At 30.6% G+C, this 22978-nt stretch overlaps 1 protein-coding gene across 2 annotated transcripts in view; it reads left to right on the top strand.

The window, feature by feature from the left end:
• Nucleotides 1–1495: 1495 nt before the first annotated feature.
• Nucleotides 1496–22978, top strand: part of LOC143191382 (uncharacterized) — a 136921-nt gene continuing 115438 nt past the window's right edge. The window contains exon 1 of one of the 2 annotated variants that reach the window (XM_076396399.1): nt 1496–1835. The gene's annotated coding sequence lies outside the window, so the exon portion shown is untranslated. The remainder of the gene's footprint in view (nt 1836–22978) is intronic. The other variant, XM_076396398.1, reaches the window with a different exon arrangement.

Genomic DNA, 22978 nt, shown 5'->3' with positions numbered 1-22978 from the left:
GAAATCTATCAATAGTAAAATTTCTATTTATGGTATGTCACATGTATAAATTAATTAAAGAAGAGGACCTGATTTTGTTTCTTTCACTGTTGAGTAAGCTACTTCTTGTTAAACATTCTAACGGAGATGTAGGAGTTTAAGGATCTTATATATGAGTATCTTATATCACCGTTTATTGAAGTTTTGACCTATGGCTAAAAATATAGTTGAGCAAACTTCATGGGCATATGTTTTCATCGGCATATGTATGTATGTGATTTTATGTACCTGATCATTTGTTGAATTTTTAGATCCTTCTCTATCTATGATCGATTTTCTATGAAGTCTATGAAGACATTCTTCATTTGGTGGTTTTCCAGTTTTCCGATTCATAATGAATACAGCCATTTTGTAAAAATCTGGGATATGTTTTAATTGGAATGTTGCAATATTCAAGTTGGTGAGTTTTATAATTGCCTTTCTTGGTAGATTTTTCAGCACTTGTCTGGTTATTAAGTCACAGTCTGGTGCTTTCTTTGGATTGATATCACTTTTTATAACTTTGAGACTTTTTGTAGGTTAGAACATATCAGTGGAAAGATTGGATATGATATCCTTCTATTTGTTTTTTGTTTTTGAAATGATGGTCTTTGAAGAACGTTGACAACGTTGTTTACTTGTCATGAGATTGAGTGATTATGAGAACATTTGCCGGTTTTCAACTTCTAATTATAATCACTAATGTTTAGAACAGTTATATGGACATTTGATAACAGGTAACTCGGTTACATGTGTCGATGCATCAGACAGAATTTGTCTCTTTTTAACTAGGGTAAGATGAGAAGGAAAAATCCGATTCACGAATAAAATAAAATTTAATTTTTTTACAAACTATATTTGGCAGTATATTCGACGTCATATATGACGTGCATTGGATGTTTTATTGGGAAGGAGTATAGATGTTATATGTCCCTGTTTCATTTGTTTCATTAAATTTTCACAAATATAAATATTATATGGTTTGTCCCCAGATTTTAAAATTAATAGGCTGTCGCCTAAAATATTGAAAATGTTTTTCAGAAACAAAATTGTATTTGTGACAAATATTATCGAGCAAAATGTCTCTCAAGACCACGCATCACAAGTGGCGTTTCACGTAGAACTACTCCGATGCAAAAGCGGTAAACGTCCCGTGAATAATTCAACAAAAACAGGTGGTTGTAGAACTAGAGCAAACGTTTCTGGCCGTTTTTCTTCGGGAAATAGTACCGGCCAATTATCGACGTGGACTTTCACCAAAACAAACAAACAGACGAGCACGCAGCCCAGTTAGAGTGAGAATTGTAAATTCGGACGTTGCACCAGGTCCCAGTCGACGGCGACGACGACATCGACGGCCACAACGAGCCAACGGAAGCCGAATGCCGATGGAGAACGGTGCCCGCTGACTGACTGCGGCCCCCACCACACGGCGACACACCTTTCAAGGTAGGTTCGAGTCTATTCTCTTGGTGAGCGTCATGTTAGTTCGATTTGCATCGTTATTTCGGCAGCGTTGTGGTTCGTGGTGGTCGAAATCGCGCGTACCCCGTAGGAAAACTGTCGGAAAAGCGTGCCGCGTCGGTGGTTGGGCGACCTGAAGGGTTGCGGGCGATAAACGGTGAGGCCTGCGCGCCGGAAGAGATTTGGTGGTGTGTAATGTGTAAACACCTGTTGGATGGACGCTCGTCGGGTTGAATTTCGTCGGATGCGCATCGGTACACGTTGTTCGTCGAGCCGTCGTGCTGGATTCTTAGCGACATGGGTTCTAATTGCGCGTCCTCCTAGTTAAACGGACGAACGGCCTGATTTGAAAGGTATTGTAACGGTGGAAGGTCCTGATCGGTGATCGATCAGGCAGACAAAAGTTCAAATTTTGTAAACTACGGTTATTATGGTAGTCATATTAACTGTAAGATGTTATGTTTCACATTTTATCATGTTCATGTTTCCTTAAAGTGTAAACATATTTTTCTCACCTACGAATATGTTAAATTACGAGTCAACAAATATTGTCAACAACGATTCCTACTTGTCCTGTTTAATTCAAATGGATTTATTAAATTATTTATTATATAATTCTAGAGAATTAACACTAATAAGTGCATTATTCTTATCCTAATTTGCTGCAGTTTTTTAATTATAAAATACTTATTCTACGGTAGATGGTTTTTACTTAACATCTATGTCACTGTTTTTAATGTGCATTAAGTTTTACTTATGAAAAAATATGGTTTATTCCCTTTAATCTTTTGACTACGCCATTATTATGTAGCTGAAGAACCTCAATATTAATATTCTGATGAAGCCTCTGTTCATGACTTTGCGCATAGTCTTTGTTAACGATATCGATAGTTTCTATCGTTAGGCCTTGTGCAGATTGTTGTTAGGAATGTAGCATGGAGCATCAACAATATCTCTCAGTACCTTGTCTATTTTGCGATCTTTGTATGATATTTTAATTGCTTTTGCTGGTGCAACCCCAGAATGAATCGACATGTATTAATTTATTTCATTTCATTTTGTGGTGCCATTTTTCTATCCAGCATTGTATGTCGGCAATAACTTTTAGGTTGGTTAAGTCTTATTATCTTCCATGGATAGGATTGCAATATCGTCTGCAAATGTATTAACAATAATTGCATTGAATGAAAGCAAATACCGCGTATATAGCAGATAAAGGACTGGTCCTAATACACTTCCCTCTGGAACACCTGTATATTCTATAAGTCAGAATAGACATCTTCTTGTTTAATACTAAAGTAGAGGATACATCTAAAGATCACAGACAAATCTGTCCTGTTCATGAGTATTTCCTTATATTATTACTACACTTTCTCCTTTTGCTGCATGTTTTGGTTAATTGGTTCAGTATAAATAATTTTAAGAAATATTTTCGAGTGATTTTAGTAAAGTAACTGCTTTGCTAGTGCTGAAAGTAGCATATTCCATTGATAAAAACATATGTATATTGGCTTCAATGTTTTAGAACTAATTATTATAAACTAAGCTGTTCAAAAGTTTAATGAGCGGAAGGTCTGTACAATATCTCTCTACGCGGTTGATTAAAACTGTTCTCTATTATAGAATTTTTGAGGTGCGAGAGGAGCCAGACGAAATTTGATCCAATAAATTAGCTGGATGTTGTATAAAACCTATTTTGTTTTACTCTTTTTTGTATCTATAAAATTTTTAGAGGTACTATATGATCAAATTCCTTTGCAATCACAAAACCTTATGTTCATCAATAACAATCACTAGACCTTTACTGGCTTGGTAATTAAAATACCGAATGCATACCGTTTCTTAGCCCTTTGTTTTAAACTTTAATAAATTTATAAGTAACTTGTTTTAATTTATCTTGTAATAATTATCTATAACTACTATATTACAAATATATCGATAAAATAATATTGAGTACGTTGTCACTAGAACGGAGAATCAGAGTCGCAAAGTGATGATAATATTTCTCTTCGAAATGTCTAATTGATTCATTAATATCGGATTGTTATAGTAATGAATGAAATGTTTGCATTTATTTATAATCTATAATGATTGAATGCTAAAATCTATAATAAATCTATAGACGGTGCTAGATACCAATATTTAGTCTCTCTATTTTAACATGTATTTGTGCATTGAAATTTCTAACTTAAACATTAACTTAAAATAGATAGAAACCAATATTGTACATTCCTTTTTTCTTAGCCTTTTCTAGAGCTCGTTTTTATTTGCATTGTATATATAAATTGCAATAAAGAAATAAGCAGAATAGCCTGGATTTACTTTTTATCTGTATTCTCCAGTGAGAAACTCAATTTCATAGAAGACTTCCCCCGCTCACTAACAAAATAATGAACTGTCCAAATGTAGTGCTAGTATTTCAGGTATGAAAAATAAATTTCTTCGCCACTATACTCCTATGTAGTCACAAATTTAATTATATCCTATAGATATAAGTTATCAATATTTTTATTTAAATATCCAAGTGTTTGTCGTGCATATTTTGATGAATCGTTCTTATTTCCTTTGTGGGAGAATGTTACCAAAATGTATAGGATCTTTTATGTGTTAAGTTATATTATTAAGCAACGACAAATACTACTTGAACTTCCTGCGAAAGGTATAGTTTTTTACAATATTATTTCAGTACCAGTTAGTACCGATTAATTTAACTTTTAATTAAATCGTATCGTACATATTTGCTCATTTATATTTATAATATTATTGGCATTATACATTGTGGTTGTTGTACTGAATTTTTATTAACTATAAATACACTACGACTAATTACTAAAGCTTATCATCGACTAACTTATTCACACTCCAATATCTGATGCAAAAAAACCTAGTCTGCACAAGCCTTAACTTGACAATTTTTATACAAAAAAGAGCCTGTGCCAATAAATATACTTAGCATAGAAATTATTTGAAGCCAGTACAGAAACTATTAGTGTGAAATATAAACAAATTGTTCATGAGCTTTGCTAAGTTTTTTAATAGCCTGGTTAATGGTTATCAATTTCTTCTTTCCTCATCTTTACATGAGCTTCCAGCGTAATTTCATGTTCTGGTATTTATCTACAGCCAGTATGGCAGTATCGTCGCCGAAAGTACTATGTTGTAGTAACATTATCTTGCTTCTATTTACTAATACTGTCCAGTAAATATGATTTGATAGGCTAATGATTTTAATCTCTATGATAATAGGTTCTAGCAAGTTCGTATGCCGTATATTTCTTGTTTTAGGTATTTTTTGTTGATATTTTTATATCGGGCAATTGAATTAAGGTCTCACCCTCAGTGTAGATGGTCTTAGTCCATCTGCTATTGTTCCTTTGTGATTTTTGCGATCCCTGCGTTTCCTTCTGCTCTATTGTTTGTTATTTGATCCACCTACAGATTTTTTTATTTAGTCTTGTAAGAGAACAACACATCTTTTTAGGTCAAATACTTTTTTCATAATCAATATAAACCCGGTTTAAATATTTTGCTTAATTATTGTGCCCTTGGTTATCGGCAGCAAGTTATACATATACATGCATTTTTGAATGTATGCTTAAGCCTATAGTCGTTACTTTCGGACACTTTTTTGTAGCATATTACTATACCGCTACTTTTTTAATTTTTTTTATTTAGATAGGCGAAATCGAAATAATAATGATAATTAGTGGTAATACGACCGGAAGGAATAAAGCAGTGGCTTCATAAGGACGTTGTGTTTTAGTATGTTAAGTTTTTGGCTCTTAATTATTCGCAGTGAGTGAGGATGTTGTAAGTTGATCCATGCACTTCTGTCGTGAATCCACGTCAAAAAATATTTTGAAGGTGGTTATGATTAAAAATGTCGAATTTTCAAAGGTAAACATCAGATGGAGCCTAATAATACTATAAACCATCATAGTTATAAGATATAGTGTGAAAAGTCTCTTGAATAATTATTCTCTAATATATTTTTATTTTCAGTTTCTGCTTAAAAATTTCAATAGGATTTAAAACTTTTAAGCTGCGTTCCTCTCCTTCATTGATACCGCGTGTCTTAGGTGTAAGCCAAGGAGAAATATGAGTTTTCTGTGTAATTTGTAGACTCCCGTGAAACTACAAGAACAGTTGAAGCCATACTATAATATGTTTTTTTTTGCTTTTCACGAACTTTTACAGTATTCGAAAAGAGATATTGCATCATGCTGGTATATATAGAGCCAATAACCTATTCTGATTTTCTACCTTGACACTGTAATAATTGCTGATCAATGTCAATCATTCTAATAGCCGTGATATTGAATGTTGGTATCGAAATAGTTATTTCACTACAAATTTGGTATGAAAAGTCTCTTGAATAATTATTCTCTAATATATTTTTATTTTCAGTTTCTGCTTAAAAATTTCAATAGGATTTAAAACGTTTAAGCTGCGTTCCTCTCCTTCATTGATACCGCGTGTCTTAGGTGTAAGCCAAGGAGAAATATGAGTTTTCTGTGTAATTTGTAGACTCCCGTGAAACTACAAGAACAGTTGAAGCCATACTATAATATGTTTTTTTTTGCTTTTCACGAACTTTTACAGTATTCGAAAAGAGATATTGCATCATGCTGGTATATATAGAGCCAATAACCTATTCTGATTTTCTACCTTGACACTGTAATAATTGCTGATCAATGTCAATCATTCTAATAGCCGTGATATTGAATGTTGGTATCGAAATAGTTATTTCACTACAAATTTGGTATGAAAAGTCTCTTGAATAATTATTCTCTAATATATTTTTATTTTCAGTTTCTGCTTAAAAATTTCAATAGGATTTAAAACGTTTAAGCTGCGTTCCTCTCCTTCATTGATACCGCGTGTCTTAGGTGTAAGCCAAGGAGAAATATGAGTTTTCTGTGTAATTTGTAAACTCCCGCGAAACTACAAGAACAGTCGAAGCCATACTATAATATGTTTTTTTGCTTTTCACGAACTTTTACAGTATTCGAAAAGAGATATTGCATCATGCTGGTATATACAGAGCCAATAACCTATTCTGATTTTCTACCTTGACACTGAAATAATTGCTGATCGATGTCAATCATTCTAATAGCCGTGATATTAAATGTTGGTACCGAAATAGTTATTTCACTACGAATTTGGTATATATTATCAACTGACTTTACACATTTTAATAGTATTTTCATTTAAACCTAAAAAATGATCTACGCCAGGGGTTAACATAATTTTGACCCAATATTAGCCTTGGAAAATATTCTATAGCTATGACAATTACATAACAATCATAGAATAGACCAACATAGAATGCGATATCCCGTGTATAAAGTTGTAACTAAGTTTTGTTCGCTTAAACCAACTGGGGGCGCGCTGAGCGAGATTATTTACTACAGGGGGAAATTAAAAAATAGGATTAAAAATATTTATATTACAGGGGGAATTAAAAGATAATTTTAGTAATATATCAGTTAACATATTATAAGTTATAAGTTAACATTTGTATGAATAATTTCCACAATATGTAAAAGACAATGTTGTTTTTTTACTTGTTTTCAAATTGCACATTTTTATTGTCTGAAATGTTATAATGTAAAAAAATAAAAAATCGTTTGTCCAAAATATAATTACATATTACAATTTTGATCGAATCTTTCTCTAGTAACACCTATTTATTATTTTTCTTGTTACATTGCCTTTGTTCAGGATGTTTTACACACCCAGTTGTTTTAAAAAAAGTTCCCCATTTATAACCTAAAACTCATCGATATGTTGCGTCTATTGGTTAGTAATACTTATCAATTTCTAAACAGAATATTTCTTATTTCATAAACGTTACATTTTACATAGAGGACTTAAATAAGGTCATTTTATTCTTCAGTACGTACTATATTTTTCGGTACGAAAAATTGCCATTTTTAAGCGTTAAATATTTCCACCATATTTATTATTTAAAAAATAAAATATTCTTAATAAAAAAAATTTAACCGACTTCAAAAATAAATAAGGAAATAGCTAGAAACTAAAAAATAATCAAGCATAGATCTTTAACAAAAATACGTTTTAAAAATATTATGTACACAATAACCTATTTATTACACGTATTTTATATTCTACTATATACACACAATTTAACTTAATACCTACCTAAACCTATTTAACTATTTACAATATTAGTTTAACTACTACCATCTGATCAGTTTGAAGTCGGTGCCGATCCCAAACAATACAAAAATAATATACTTTTGTGAGATCCTTATTTATTATTAGAAATCGATTAATTTTTTTTGTTAGAAATATTTTATATACTCTACTATATAACCCAATTTAGCTAATGCCTACCTAAACCTATTTATCTATTTACAATATTAGTTTTACTACTACCAACTGATCAGTTTGAAGTCGGTCCCGATCCCAAACAATACAAAAATAATATACTTTTGTGAGATCCCTATTTATTATTAGAAATCGATTAATTTTTTTTGTTAGAAATATTTTATATACTCTACTATATAACCCAATTTAGCTAATGCCTACCTAAACCTATTTATCTATTTACAATATTAGTTTTACTACTACCAACTGATCAGTTTGAAGTCGGTCCCGATCCCAAACAATACAAAAATAATATACTTTTGTGAGATCCCTATTTATTATTAGAAATCGATTAATTTTTTTTGTTAGAAATATTTTATATACTCTACTATATAACCCAATTTAGTTAATACCTACCTAAACCTATTTAACTATTTACAATATCATTTTTACTACCACCAACTGATCACTCGTTGGTGGCGAACCCGAACAGTTATTTTGTTCTAAATTTGCTTTGTTGGTAATTTAATTTTATGTATATGTCAGAAAATCATGTTATTATATTTGTATTGTTTGTATTTTGTTTTAAAACGCTTTGTTAAAAATCTAAATTTGCACATTTTTATTTTTTGGTGAGTTCCTAATTCATTTTTTAAAACCGGGTCAATTTTTTGTTAGAATTATTTTATTTCTCTCTTTTTAGTGTTAGATATTTACTCAATAAATTACGCAGTTATTTTATTAAGTTATTACAATGGGTAGGCCAAGTAAAGGTGCAGCCCGTATGAAAAATTATAAAAAAAACTGTTTACGTGCTATTAAAATTTCAGGTTTTCGTTCGATTTCCCCGGATTCCGCCATCAGATCCTGACTTGATTCCAATGGGACCATCTCGGAAATGCACTCTTTCTAATAAGAAAATAATTTTAAAAATCGGTGCATAATCGACGGAGAAATCGGGGAACACACATTTAAAAAAAATATACAGACGAACATAAAACCTCCTGCTTTTTTCAAGTCGGTTAATAATGTTTCTACTCAGTAATAATATTATTATGAAATATGATGGGATTTAAAGTACAAAAACTTTTTATTTACTTCTTAGATTATAGAATAAAATTTTATTGAAAACATAGGAAACTTGTTGAATGGCGGTACAACATGACACTGTGCGTTTTGATCCATTCGAAAATCCAGCTCATACATTACAGCAGTCAATCTTGCTCTTGTAGAGTTCAACACATATAGATGTCAACATGTCCGACACTATTCGAATATTCCTCACAGAATGGGAATTATATTTAACACTATGTCTCGTTACAACTAAAGCGATATAACCTCTGTTGGTTTTTTGTTCTATTCATGTGCCTATATTAAATACAACTTTTTACGTGCGTTACCTTCGATATTAGATAGAAAACATAACTAATTTTAAACCCATTAAGGTGTAAATTAATGTGAATACTAACAAGTCAAGTGAAATTTTTAATGGTTTTTGAACTTTGTAATAATGGTCTTGACGTATTGATAGTTATATTTGTGTTGAAAGGTCATTAATATTACTTGAATACATACACTAATATAGAACATTTAACATGATCAGTTACATTTTTAAATAGTATAAAAACATTTTCTGGGATATTTGTTTACGTCATTTTACTGGTATACAATTTCCGTTTATAAATTATGTTATATTAATTTAAAATGTTAATAATATACTGAATAGTTACTTAAACATAAAGTATTTCATTTTGGAATTAATTCGTAGCGATCTACGCAATTTTACCTACACAAAATGGTATATGTGATATATAATTCAGCTGTTCCCTTATACGTTTCATTTAATTTTATTTGAGGAATGCGTAATAATTGTATTATTGTAGTTTTCATATGAAGGTCAAACGTCTATGTGTAATAGAATTGGTATTGATTAATTCAAGCGGATGAACCAATAGTAAAGAGCTGTTATTCATGGTTCTTTATGTTCGAATCTGAGCGTTCATGAAAAAGTATTTTTAAAATAGCCGATAGGAACCATTTATATTATGAGGACTTGATTTTTAAATAAGATAAGTTACAAAGTTGTTGAATATAGTATTAGTTTATTTCCATCCCGAAATATAAACGACAACACGTTCTTCAATAGCCATTATTACGTAACATTACTTAATCGATTGGAACTATTGAAATGAAAAAATAGGTAGTGTGGGGAATTTGTAGCCAATATAATGCATCGATACGGTTAATACGTTATAAAAATAAATAATGGCATATAATATAGACTGCAACAACAATGATACAAAAGTGTCTGCAGGGATATACAATAACAGGGTCTCTTTTTACATGAATTGGTTATGGACGACTGTATAGTATTAGTAAGTAAATATCCAACACATTTATGGAGAATGGAGAAAATTAGAAATTAGAGAGTATGGAGAAAATAAAATGTATTTGTAAATAAGATATTGCGCCATCATTTATTTTTAAAACAGCTGCAATTTTTCATCGAATAGATTCGTAAAATATCCGAATATTTTCCAATAAATGTTGTCGCATTCATATCCAAGCATCCGCCAATTGCTTCAGTGAGGTTTGCTGAAGAAGATGAAGATGATTTTCTGATGCTTTTCGAACTAAGACTGAACCTTTTTGGATATGGGTATGGGCACTTTATCTTCATAGGATATGACAGTGTTTGGCAGTAATATGATAGTAATAATAAGAATTTTATCATTGGAGATGACGAGATATTCATTCACAATAATCCCGCCAGTGATGTGAATGAAAAGACTAGCTGAACAGCCCCCATGTCCCCATTCCCTTGGGATTATCTATACAAAAACCGGACTGTCTGTAGGAATTATTGTAAATGATAATCCATCGCACCATACCACATGCCTCCAATTATCAAGTATCCAACTTTTATGATCTTTAAACTACAACACACAATAAGATCTTTTTGATGGGCTACCGAGAGATTACCATATCGTACATTCTCATTTTAAGCCATTAAAGTAGCTGCAGGCTCTAGATTCCTTATGATAATCCATCATTATAATTAATTAATTAATATATTTTTCTGCTGGCTCAAATCCAAAACACCAATTAAAACGTTCTTTCCAAAAAACTTTTTTACTAAATCTTTTTCGGTCAATTAGAGAAACTCAAGCTAAATAACCAGTAGCACTATGTTTTATCGAACACTTACAGATCATTTTTTATTTTAAGATTAAAATGTTAACTTTTCAAAATCCCTCTCAGGTTTTGTTTTTTTTATACTTGATCAAAGCTGGTGTGTAATTAAAAAGTGAGGATCCTTGAATTCGCATTGTGGTCACAATATATATTGTTGTTTACGTAGATATTGCAAATTTTTGTCTATTTATAACTTTATGATTGTATCAACAATAAACTGCGGAATTGTGTCTTAGTTATTGTTGTTATTGTTACTGAACGTTATAATTGATATATCGAAATGTATTATTAACAATTCACTGATTCTGATGGCAATAATACAAGATATGTCACATATATGTCACATATCAACAATTTATTGAAAAATTCATTATTTGCTCCTAATAATTGAGTGTCAGAATTTTATTACAATATTGTACTTATTGTTATTACATTCTGAGAATGTGTATCTTTTTTATAATTTTGTTGTTAAGGAATTTGACTATTTATCGTTACACATATCTCTTATAGTATTTCCAAAAATCATGATCAAAGGAAAAGAAGAAGAAAAAATTGGGCAACTTGTCTAATAAGTAGATTCCTATGAGTTTAGCAACATTTAGTCGAGTTTTTATATTAAAAAACAACTTTTTCAAAGCTTTGTTTATGCAGCAAACTCTTTTTGGTTCTGTTTTAGATCCGAACAAAACGCCTTTTGATACTTCCTTAACATAGACACTTGAAACACTTTTTAATAAAAAAAAATTTGGTTAACGGCATTCATAATTTTTTCATTCCTTTTGATTTTTTTTACCTTGTTGATTTTTGCTTTTTTTTCAAAAGTTTAATTTTTAGGCTATAGCAGGGCTAAATATATTAAAATTTTCAGTCATCTAACGATGATTATATTATCTGCTAGGAGTGCGAAATGATTTGGCCGATTCACTCAACGTTCTACTGCTTAATATATTAGTAGATGCAGATGCTACGAACTTCTTTTACGATCTGATGTTCGTTAATAATGCCGCTTTATTGGCTGATACGGATATTTATAGGTTTTGAACATTTTGGAAGGTTCTGTAGTTCACGTCGCCTCAGATGTAATAAAGAACAAATCAAAGAACCGACAACGTAAATCTTAGCAGTATTCAGTTAGAGCATGTGCAGAAATTTAAGTACTTGAGATCAGTAATGAAGGAGAATAAAGTGGCATTTGTGGTTAAAGTAACAAACTGAATCGAACAAACTGCAGGAGCTTTCAATTCTCTAAGATGGCGAGTGTGAAAGAGAGGAATTGCTGAAATCAAGACTAACATCCCATTAGGCTCTTTCTAATGCTTACTTTGCCAGTTCTTCCGGTTGGGTCCTAGGCTTGGACAGTGTTGTAGCCTACCATCTGTACACTTGAAATCTCTCAAGTGCAATACAAGTCATACTCTACCTGTATCTTTTTGAGATAGTATAGATACTATTAGATAGTATTAGTCACTTATTTAAATTTCGATAATTAGCGCACAGTTGAGGATAAAACAACTTACAAAAATTATAGAAAATAGCAATTTGAGAAAGAGGAGACCAAATCTTATTCAACGATATTTGGGGAAGAATACTTGAAGTCTCGAAGCATCAACATCAGCGTATTGGCTAAGAAGCAGAGATATTCCCTTACTGCAGGCAATGGATCGATGATGATTATGAGAAATCCTTCATACTATCTAGTTATATTTTAAAGTTATCTTTCCAAACTCTTTTGTGCATTGAAATTTGCTTGTAGAAAAAAGTGGTAGATTTTTTTATCAAGACATCAAAATAAATTATAAGAGAACGACAAAAAAAAATTAAAATCGTAAAACTGGTGATTACTAGTAAATTATTATTATAACATTTGGCTAAAACCACAGATTTCAATAACTTTTTCTATTGATGTATTTGGAAATAATGACTATCTTTTTTTTGCTTATTTACGTTTCAAGAAGTTTTTAATCAAAGTTACCTTTTGTATAATATAAGCAAAATATTTTTTATATAACCATTGGAATATACTTCTGAATATTTACTAACTTTAAAAAAATTTATAAATGTCGTATTTAATGAATAAAATGAATAAAGTCATAAATTAAAAAATCACTCAATGTTCTTCTGCTTTATATTCATGCTAATTAAATAATAAAAATATCATAAATATAAACACCTTCATTAAAAGTTTATTGTATGTTTAGTTACTTTTTTTAATAATACTACTGTAATAAAGTTAATACTGCATGTATTATGATCAGCTATATCTATTTTTGAAAACGTAGGTTATGAATGCAAACAACTATTTAACAATCTAAGCAAACTGTTAAATTCAATGGTTTTGATATCATAAATTTTGATCAACATAAAAAATAGTTTTCCATTTAGTGTTATTGAGTTATTCAATTTCACGAAATGTTAACAAACTGCCTGCATTTTAAGTATAATTTAATGTTGTTGTTTGATTTGAAGGAAGATGCTGCCGAAGCTCATCAAATATCTTTAGAAACTTATCGTGATACTGCTTTGTCATATTATAATTGTCCGTTTTGATAAAGAACCCCTTGAAGGACCAAAGAATTTAACAATGAGTTCACAAACTCTCAAAACACCTTCAGACAGCTTAAGAGTTCACGAACCAATTGTTGACCTTCGGTGAAAAATATCCAGAAGGACGGAAAAAATTGACGCCTATTAACTTACAGTATCATTTCTAATAATTTTAGCGTCGCAGTTTCATTATTTTTGAACCAAAAAATAATCGCTTCCTGGGTTTAGTAGATGGTTAATATTTATTTTACATTGAAATTATTTTATTTAAAGGAAATAATTGGCGACTTATTGGATCATGAGCATAAATAATACTGCCGTCTGAAACGTATTCTAATATAAAGTAAACCCTTATGTTTAGAGATCTTTCATAACATCTTTCAGTCTAACCAGTTTTCTTCAAAAATTCTCTTTTAATGCCGAATATTTATAAGAATACATGCAATACCTAATAGATATAAATTATCTTTCCGCTCTATTAAAAATGTATAATTTTTATAATGAGATTCGAAGATATTCTAATTTTTTTATATAAACCTGAAGGTCTAATACTGGTTTTTATGGTATTTTGATTCTCTCTTTCTAGTACAGTCCTAAATATTTTAAAGAAATATTGATGACTATCGAATATTACTTGCAATTTAAGATTTTGTCACTACCATTTGCACCAGTAAAAATTCAATATATTTTCTCCGTTTTCAAGTAGCATTTCGCAAATTATTGTTCAATATTTCTGTCATAAAATTCTCTATATATAAGACGTCCCCTGCAAATACTGCGAAACAACTTTCAATGAAGTTTTAGGGTGTATTATATGGTTTGCTGAATGGAGGTAAAACAAAATGAAGCAGTGTTTACATGGTCTGACAGTCTTGATCGGTCGATGGTGGCACGCCTAAACTGAGCGCTGGCCAGATACTGAATGAATGAATGTACCCTTCAATAATCTCCCAGATAAACGTCTCGGAGTTGCCAGATATTCGTTGTCGTGTATAAGTTGGCGCTGCTGGCACCCCGCCCGTGTTCAACCTCTGGGATGAAATTCTGGGTAGTAGACCGCTATTCCACGATGTCAAATTGGACATACCTCAAGGTCGTTACAAAGTTATACAATAATTATATTTACTGATTTTGCACTTTCCCGTGCTTCTTTTCCAGTTTGTTAAAATCGTCGTATGAATAGAAAAATCGTTTCGTCGTTAAAATGTTTCTTACTTATTAACTATTAACTAAGTTAATCAAATACACGTTTATTTCCATAACAGTTGTATACTAAAAGTAACATATTAAAAGTGTACAAAGCTAGAGAAAACGTATCTGTTAAATATAAGTGTTATTAAGTGCAAGACGTAAAATGCAATGATAACTTTTAGTGATAATTATAATCTATAATAAATAAGGTATTTTACCTATTTTATTTGTAAACTATATTATTTACTATTTCCTTTTACTTAATATTTTCATCTAGTTACCAATTGAAGCAACTAAAGTAGGACAAGCTCTTCCGGATATTGAAGCATAAAAAGGAATGAAAAAAAACTGTTTGTGGATTAAGAGTATTACTAACTAGGTTCACTGTCCAATATTTGCGCACATATATACGTGTAATAATTAATGATGTTGCATCAGTGTATAATATATAAACGTCACGAATAGCATTACAAAGTTCAAAAACATTTTTGAATCACTAGGGTAATTGTTTCTGAAGTAATTAAGTTGGGAAATATGATGCTGCGAAAATGGCCTATGTAAATAACAGCAAGAACAGTCATTCGTTTAAAGTACTTACGTTTAAAATATTTTAAAGGAGCATATTATTAGATGTAGCCGGTGTTCAGGACAAGTATCTGCTATTAACCCCCTCTTATTTTTTGCTAGTTCTTATTCTTCAGACTGTTGAGATTTTAATCATTTATTTTTAGAGTTTTTCATTGTAAAGGTTGACTTTATCAGAGATGTCACGCAACCTGATAGAAGATAAACCCATTTCTGTCATACAAACGAATTAATTTTTAAAACATTTTCAATTGTTGAATTTAGGATATACGTACTAAGCCCTTTCGGGAACTGGGACCTTACCTATGGCAAGTCTTTTGAAGCTCTGTTTTACAGTGAAAAACTATTACTTGAGTTTTTATTGAGTTAATCTGCAATCCTCAGAGTCTGAGCTAGTTTAGTTTAATTGCAGCTACCTCTGCTTCCTGATTCATCATCCTTGGCGGCGGTGAAATAGTAAGTAGGCTGTCATCAGCAAAGGGCGCTGGAGCAAGGTCGATTGTTGAGGAGTTCTCTAGGAGCAAAATTATTCTTGTCTTTGAATGTAATTGGTTTCTAGAAAAACGACAGAAGATAATAAATAACATAATATATACTGGCCCTATAAATTAATTTGAAAGGACTTACAACAGATGGTGTTATTGAGTATTAAATTTTATCGGGTACATTAAATCGGTATAAAGTTGGTTACACTTAATATGTTGAAACCTCACTGACTAGCTTTATATTCAAGTATATGTCATTTCGTCGAAGAGTGAACAAAGATTTCTTTCACTGCGTTGAAAATGTCGTTGAAATTTGTATTGCATAAATTGCATTTGCTGGAAGTTTTACTTTTTATTTAAATTTAAAGAAAAATCCGACGGAAATTTGTCGAATAGTGTGTAAAGCTTATAAAAACTATACGAGAATTTGAAGGCATTACTCTATAAAATTAGCAATAGGGATCGCTATAAACTACAGTTAGTGCGTTTAGACCGAATACTGCGCGAAAAACGTTAAGAACATACTCCTTTTGATTACTATTTGTTTTGACATGTGTCGTGATCTATCTGGGCAGCTATTCAATTCTTATGAAGATTCCGAAAATGGGTCGGTTCGTGGATAGTCTTAAACGATACATCGTTCTTCTGAGATGGAATCCGTAAATTATCTGAAAGATGCGAAAAAGTAACAACTATCTATGGACAATATTTTGAATAAAATATATTGGACCGAGTTTCCATATTAAAGCTTCAAAAAAAATGTTTCAAAACTAATATCTAGGCCTATATGTTATTTATTAATTAATTTTCTGTTCATAAAAAAATCACTGTGCCTCATTTGCTTTCGTCTGCTCTCACAATATACATTATGCTTTTCTAAATATAGTTTTTCCTAATTCTTTGGAACCATTTTGAAATAGATTTTGTAGATGTTGATTTGTTCTTTCTTGCTGTTATCATTCATATGTTCATATGACTTTGGCATGCATTTTTTTTGCTTCCGGCTTGTCATTGGAACCGGAAAATGGAATTCAGTATATCGCGGACGTAAACGTTAATTTAACTAAAGTTTAGGACTACAAACTGAGGAATAGGGATATGAGTAAAGACAACTATGCAGTTAGTCACTTGTATGATAAGTTTTACAGTTGTCTCTCAAGTGTTAGATAAATATGACATCATGGATGACGACTTATAGTCAGCAGTGACGATGGACGTTGAAGAGAATGCGTAATGTCAACAGCAGTTTAAAGGTTAAGCAAATATTTTTTAACAAGCGCCAGCTACAGTGTAAAGGAGAACGTTGTAAAGAAATTGATGTCACCTGTTATTTTAAATCTTTGTCTCAAAATTATGAATTAAATTACATTGAAAGTTGAATTACACCAAAAAGTGAGCGGTTATGAACTTTAAACAGTTATTATACATGTAGGATATGCCAAAATCATATAATGTACATATGTAATGTACGCTAAAACAGTGGGAACTAATAGAGAGACAGAACAATTAGTTTTAAAGATCCTAGAGCGTGCAATTTGACATAATTATTGACCTTTATAATCTATGTACTACGTATATTATCGATAATATAACTAAACATATGAGTGAACAACAGGGTATTTTGGATCGATGAATAACTAGGACAAACTAGAGGAAAGGGAAGTGAGAATAATGAGAGTTTCAATTGCAGATCATAAAAACTGTAACAAATTAGATCTACTGATATGGTTGATTACATATAAGCTTAATAGGCTTTTTAATCTTTTGTCGTTGTATTTGATTGTGTCGGTGTTTAAGATACTGTATAGAAATTAATTACACAGAAAACAATAGAATGTTATAACTTGAAGATGGCCAATTAATCGAGACAATCTTCACTTCCTATAACCGGTAGGATACTGTTCTAACAACATGTGTGCTAGTACGTATTATTGTACGTTGGCACAAAACTGTTAAACCAAAAAAGTCGCCATATGTTCATCGATGATATTGAGGATGTTTTTTAAATAAGCAACTATATATATGCAATTTCATTCGGAAGTTCGTTGTTTATGCCTGTGTCCAGCTCACCGCTTGAACTTTGCTCGTAGTATCTTTTTATTACCCGAGAATATATATACTCACAGCATTTGTGTAATATATTGTTGCCTGCGACTTTTGTTAGCGAAAGTAACAATTTGAACAATTGTTAATTCCGCTATATATGCAATTACAAGTGGAGAACAGAACTAATGCACAATATACGCTAGCGATGTCGCTATAATAAAATAAAGCAAAATAAAACAGCAGTGTTATAAAACGCCAAAGTACAGTATCAACGTCAGCGTGGTTGTAGAGTAATGGTAATTATTTTTAAAATGGGGCCTAAACCTGTTTAGATATATAGATAAGAGTTAAATAACACATATATGTGCAGAAGACATTAGAATAAAATATTTAATAGTAAATTTTATCTTGTTTAAATTAAAACAAAAGCCGTGAGTCGGTAGTGTATAAAAATTTTTAATTAATTTTTTTGTAAAAACGCTACTAGATTGATCCAAAGGTCCCTTAATTATAATAATAGTGGTTTTCGCGAATATCTGTACAATACTGGTCCTCTATAGCAACTATTATTTAATCATTTAACACATTTTACATATATTGAGGTATTAGAAGAATTAATATCAATGTGAGCTAAATTTGTTGCATAAACTAGTTATTATGTGTTATTATATGTAACAGGTAGTTTCAATCGATAGAAAATTATTTATTTCCTTTGTAAACCAGATCTTCTTTTCAAAAAGTTGCCGTAGCAATAATCTCAGTTTATTATATTGTATTTTGGAAGTAAATCATAGTCAAAATTCCTTCTGCCAGACTTTTTTTGGTCGATTTGTGTAAAAAATCGTTTCAGGTCTATAATGGTAATGCCTAAACTTATCTGTAGCATTTATACGATACAAAATACCATTAAATATATCTCAAAAGTCCAATCGTATCTATTAGATGTACATGTACTTTGAGAAAAGTATTTTTTGTTAACATCCACTTTTTTCATTTTTATGGTGTATGATGCTGTATGACGATGATGATAATGTGTGATGCTAGTTTGGTAGCGATTCAATGAGCAATCAATTTGCAAACTTCATCGATCGCAATATCCTTCACCACTCTTGCAACGTGTTACGGAGTGTTCCTATGAAGTATAACTTTGTATATCTTACTCGGTATTTCCTCGTTTATTCATTTGTCGCCGGTAGACATTCGCAGTTATAGTTTCATTCGTTTTTAGCACCTCCTAATACACAATACCTATTATCACTATTATTGGTCTTTTGTGAAACAATCCGTAGTTCAATATATTCTACTTACACCAGTAGACATCTGCAATAATAGCTTCATTCGGTTTTAATAGCTTGCAATACACCATATATTGCTGATCACAACATATCCAGAGCAGGACTTCCATTTCATGAATAATTCGCTTCAGTACTGATGAGGGTAGCTCTTCTGAATTGAACCAAGTCTTTTTACACATATGTTAGTGTTGTCATACTAGATCCACTATTTGTCGTCAGCTATTATAAGGCACAGAAAATTCTTTTTTACCTGATAAGCGATGAAACTGCTATCTTAAAACTGTTTGGTAGCCATTTTTTTCCTTCTGAGTCTGAGATTCTATTGTGTATAAAAATGTAGAAACAGTTAATTAAGCGACTGTTAGGCTGACTAAATTTTTTTTGAAAATTTTAGTTCGGGTTTCGTCCAACAAAGTCTTGAAATTCATTGCCTTTGAACTATTTCGCTATCTACTATGTTTAAATCGTTAAACTAACTTACATCACTATACTTTTCTAAGAGGATTTTGTGGGTTTACATAGCAGATCTCCTAAAATCAAACAACAAATGTAACGAATGTCGAAATTGTAATTTGGAGGGCTTCATGATTAGCGTCTGCATAAATTGTATAACCCAACAATACTCATTGTGTCTACTGAAATGCCTAAATATTTCGCTGACAATTTCTTATATTGATTTAGTTTGAGGGTAATGATTAAAGTAGTTAGCTTTATAACTTGTCTTCAAAGTTTACATCACTGTTTTAAAGGAATTACTTCTTTAGAAGCAGCAAATTTATGTAATAATTGACCCTTGCAGTATGAATTTATATAGTCTTTAGTCGTTTTAAAATATTATTAGCTACACAAGATTAAATTTTTTCATTTCATAAATGTGCATTGATACGTAAACTTTATTTTGTTTGAGAGCAACATTTAAATCAGTAGATTTAACCACAATTTTGACTAGGTTCTTATAAGCCTTGGCAACTATCGACTGAAAACAGTCGATATCCACAAAACAGTCGAGACAACGATAGTCAAAAAACTAGCGACTGAAAATAGTAATTACTATTTTCAGTCAACTGCACAGTTCGACTGATTTTTTTTCCTTCCTAATGTCAGACGAAGATGTACTAATCCTTTCCTGTATAAATTGTGAGAGAGGAAAGGACGGAGATAATTTCTTAGACCAGTTAATTTTAAATGTGCATTGATTAAATACTCTACTGAATACTATTAATATGCAATGAATAATTTCATTTTAAAGGAAGTAAAATTACTTTTATGTTTGTAAAAAGGAATGGAATAATAACCCCACAAATGTATTAACGTATTTTAATATGTTAATTGTTTTTAAATAACATACTATAATAAATATAAATATTACAATAGAACTTAAACAAAACCTAAAAACTACAGATATACAATAACCATAAATACTAAATAAAAATTAAACATATACCTAATCATAGAAAAAAACTAATCCATGACATAATTAAAAATGATCGCAAAATAACTACTTTTTTTTAATTAAAATAAATGCTTTATTTATTATCAAACGAAAATATGTTTTAAGCTCTATTCAGAAATATAATATACATGTTCAAATTTTCACCCATGATGAGATTTCTTCGGTTGTTAATAATTTGCCCAGATTTTGAAAAAAAAGTTATTTCGAGAGGTTAGATGTTGCAGGTATAGCAGATATTTTAAATATAACTTATATAAATCAAATAATATCATTTTAGCAGATAATGAGTTTTCTAAATGCCCAATAAGTGGCATTTCCAAATACTACTTAATTTGTAAAGTTGTTGTAGCACCTTCTTGTAATTATTACTTTCATTCTAGCTAGTTGTGTATCCAAATGTCTTCAAATGAGATACATTCTTTGTTAGTATTGGTGTCTTGAATTTCAAGTTATAGTACTGTATTTGTATTTTTTGAAGTTAGAATGGAATATATCTCTTTTGTGATAATTTCTTTTATTGTCTCAGTATTATTTGTAAAACCAAATACTGATTTTTTAAATCGACAATTGCAGACAGCAGAAGTTGAGGATCTCTGTCAAAATATTCTCAAACTATAGAACGTTTACCTGAATAAATAATTCTAACGAAAAGTTATAAAATAATAATTAGACTCTCGAAAAGAATTATCTGCCTTACCTGGTAATAAAATAATTTTTAACTAAAAAGTGTCGCGACCATCATTCTTTTTTCTTTTTTTTTAATAACCAAGAAAATAAATTGTTGAATATCAAAGAAGTGATTTCCTGTCAGAAAATGTGTTTATTGGAAATATTTAGTATGAATATTGAATATAGTTTATCATGTCTTTACGGTTAATATGTTTTACGAAATTTGAACTGCTACTGTAGAAACTTCTTCAAATCTATTCAATGTCTGAAACCTTTCGAATATAAATTTTGCTTTCAAGATTTTAGGAAAAAAGTTTTGATAACCAAAAAGTCAATAAAAAAAATTACCTATTATTGCCATAAAAATCATTTCAATTTTTTACCCTATTATATTAACAATCTCTACTACCACCGAAAAACTTGTAAAACTATATATATTACGAAAAAAAATCAATATAAGCCTAAATTCGGCATATTTTGTCAAGTTTGCGGCTACGATGACAGCCAGAATGTTAAAAATCTGTCGAATGAAACTAGTAGAACTGAAAATAGTAACTAAAAGTACACGACTGAAACAGTCGATAGTAAATAGTAATAAAATCAGTCGGACCGAAAATAGCGACTGAAGCAGTCACTAGTAAAAAGTAGTGAAATCAGTCGAACCAAAAATAGCGACCGTGAAACAGTCGATGGTAAAAAGTAGTCAATTACTAAACAGGTTATAGTCAATTTCAGTCGAAATTTCCCAAAGCTGGTTCTTATGAAAGTCGAAATATCAAACTTGTATTAGGTTCGCGAATTTATTGAATAATTGTGTAAAAAGTCTTAAATTGTTTCTTTTCTACAGAGTTTTATAATAATTATATCTTGTTTTCCTTTTAATTTCATTATTTAGATCAATTCTACTAATTATTTTAGACACCATTATTTTTAAAAAAATTAATTTTTCATTTATATTTTACTTATTATTGTGCTATTTCATCAATTTCTACAGAAATTAAAAATAACCTTGAAGAATGTAATCGTTATTTCACGATAATACACGTGAAAATATAAGTTGAGTTTTCTCTGTTAATTAGATATCATTTAGTACGATAATAAACTCTCATTATTGGAAGAGTTTACCAACACTAATATAGCCGCACTATAGTGATGGCATAAGCAAGCACAATAATTATATTACACACTTATCAATAGCTAGTATTGTAGCAGGTCCTTGTAATCTTTACCTTTCTCCTCTTCGTAGATGGCACTCGACTATGTTCTATGAAGATGTAACGGTGACTACGTTTCTTGACCTACTTCTTTCTCTTTATATTTTTTATATGGCTGATATTAAGTTCAATTAATGAAACGCTATGTTAACGTGAGGTATATTATCACGAAGTTGGTGTATTATTACAAATTCATTGTTTGTAAGTTATATTTTAATATTTTGACATGATATGTACAGTTTTATTTATGACAAGCTTCATGCGAGTTCACTATACTGTACATAAACGGTATCATGAGTAACTTAACGTTCTGCATTTGTGATATTGTCGAAACTACATTTATATGTATTCCAAGATTTTTGATCATCAGGTGGTTTTAGTTCGTTTAATTCTGAATATCGTATATTCTGTCCAATACCAATTGTTATTCATTGAATTTTATATGATCAAAATGATTCCATATAATAAAAGCTGTTGACCTCTTAC

The sequence above is a fragment of the Rhynchophorus ferrugineus genome, unplaced genomic scaffold, assembly GCF_030347505.1.
Source record: "Rhynchophorus ferrugineus isolate W39M unplaced genomic scaffold, kcgeb_rfMv2 rfM2, whole genome shotgun sequence".
Classification (NCBI taxonomy): domain Eukaryota; kingdom Metazoa; phylum Arthropoda; class Insecta; order Coleoptera; family Curculionidae; genus Rhynchophorus; species Rhynchophorus ferrugineus.
This window is presented reverse-complemented; position numbering and strand designations above follow the sequence as displayed.